General features: G+C 34.4%; 1 non-coding gene across 1 annotated transcript; it reads left to right on the top strand.

The window, feature by feature from the left end:
• Positions 1-1,922: 1,922 nt before the first annotated feature.
• On the top strand, positions 1,923-2,136 carry LOC136386556 (small nucleolar RNA U3). The gene has a single exon (XR_010747934.1). It is a non-coding gene; the product is annotated as a small nucleolar RNA U3 (small nucleolar RNA).
• Positions 2,137-2,410: the final 274 nt, after the last annotated feature.

Raw genomic sequence — 2,410 nt, forward strand, 5'->3', positions numbered from 1 at the left:
TCAGTGTAGAACATTGGCCCAGCATGTGGAAGTCCCGGGTTTGATTCTTGGCTAGGGCACACAGGAGAAGCTCCCATCTGCTTCTCCACCCTTCCCCCTCTCCTTTCTCTCTCACTCTCCATTGGAGCCAAGTTGGCCCCAGTGATGAGGATGGCCCCATGGCTTCCACCTCAGGTGCTAGAATGGCGCCAGTTGCAATGGACCAATGCCCCAGATGAGCAGAGTATTGCCCCTAGTGGACTTGCCGGTTGGATCCCAGTTGGCCTCATGCGGGAGTCTGTCTCTCTGCCTCCCCGCGTCTCACTTCAGAAAAATACACACACAAAAAAAGAACTGCCAATTGGTAGCCACAAAAGAGTCCGAGGGAAGTAAAGTGCAGCACAGAGAATATAGCCAATTATATTTTAATAAATATGTATGGTGCCAGATGGGTACTGGAAATATCTTAAGAAACACTATGTAAAGTATGTAAAGTATTACTAACCACTATACTCTACACACTGAAATTAATGCAAAATAATATTGAATGTAAACTTGATGTAATACAAAATAACATTGGATATAAATTAAAAAATAAAATATAAAACTGAAATGTAGTTGAATTAATAATCAACAATTTCAAAAAATAAATTGTGGTTTAAGATCCCTGGAGACCATTATACTTAAAAGGATACTTTTTTTCTCCACTAAAGTGGAGAAAATTCAAGAAAATTAGGTTACTAGCTATACTATTGTAATAGCAAGCTATCAACTCCTTTCAGATATTGTTTCTGGATTAAAAATGGAGCTTGTTTATTGCAACTAAGGCACTGTTGATGATTAACAAGAGGATGGGTTTCTACCTCAGATCACTGTCATAATTGACTAACTTAACATGTTACAATTCAGATGATAATATACCTAAAATTGTTGAATTTGACAGTGTAACAATTAAAATTTCAGTTACTCTCCATTGCAATTAGAAAATTAAAATTGAAGACAAAAATTATTTAAAATCTAAAATTTTGTTCAATATTCTAAATTTTAAAAGAATAAAAATTGAACTCAAAATATAATAATGAATTTTTAAAAATAAGTGATTTTTCTTGGGTGAAGCAGTATATGTGATTACCTGCTAGACCTCTCTAAACTGTTGAAGATAATCAAGAGTATTTTGTGGTGTGTTGGCTACTGTATTTTAAAATACCACTGGACTAACAGAATGTTGCATTTGATCTGGTGTTTAAGAAGAATAAAAATGCATCACCTGAGAAATAAGTAGAGGTGTATACAATATGGGTCATGAATGGGAATTATACACATGTGGAGAATAAAAAAATAGCTTTAGATATCTATGATAAGACCTCTATGTAGAATATCACAGGACTCCCTGTCTCTTAAAAGATGAAAATAGAAAACAGATTACAAAGAGGTTATACATGTGAAATAAATATCATTGAACACAGAAATCTAAAATTTCTTAGTAAAGAATTTGTATAAATAAAAAAGGTTTAAGTGAAGGTAAGGTATATCGAGACCTGACTTCCTTTACCTCAACACTAAATATATTATTGGCCAAATAATAAAATACTTCATTGTGGGAGACTGTCCTATTCATTGCAAGTTGTTTTGCAGCATTTATAACCTTTGTCTATTAGATGCCAGTAGAAGCACTCTTTTAATTATGAGAATTAAAAATGACTCTAGATATTGCCAAATGTCTCCTGAGGGACAGATCACTTCCAGTTGAGAACTACTGACTTAGACCCTAAATATTTCAGCTGAAGGAGAAATATAGAAAAGGAAGGACATTCTCTATATCCAAGAGATATCCACAAAATAAATGCTATAGGAAGAACAACAATTATTACTTAATCTAGAGTTAGGTAACTCTCCTGTACACAAGACAATGTCCAGGGATTATTTAAAAATATCTCTGTTGCAAAACTATACTTTCAGGGATCATTTCTATAGTTTGTTACTAGAGAAGTTTCTCTGATCGTGTAGAGTACCCGAAACCACGAGGAGGAGTTGGAGTGTTCTCTTCTGAGCGTGAAGCCGGCTCTTGGTGTTGCTTGTGCAACTGCCTTTTGCCATTGATGATCGTTCTTCTCTTCCTTTGGGAGAGTAAGAGGGAGAGAACGCAGTCTGAGTGGTTTTTTTTTTTTTTAATATCTCTGTTGCACTTCCTTGATATTCATTCTTTTTAAAGAAAATGCTAGATTTTGGTGTTTATGAGTAAGTAATAAAGAAAAACAGAAACCAGCAAGACCTGCAACTTTCCATTTATTGTAGCCCCAAGTTAAGTCTCTTCTAAATGGCAGCCTGTCTTTAATCAGGGTAGAAGTGCCAGAAGAAATCAAAATAAATTCATCGAATTATTTATTTATAACTTGAAAAACTAAAATATTTAATGTATTAGTTATTCATG

The sequence above is a fragment of the Saccopteryx leptura genome, chromosome X (assembly GCF_036850995.1).
Source record: "Saccopteryx leptura isolate mSacLep1 chromosome X, mSacLep1_pri_phased_curated, whole genome shotgun sequence".
In the NCBI taxonomy this organism is placed as follows: Eukaryota; Metazoa; Chordata; class Mammalia; order Chiroptera; family Emballonuridae; genus Saccopteryx; species Saccopteryx leptura.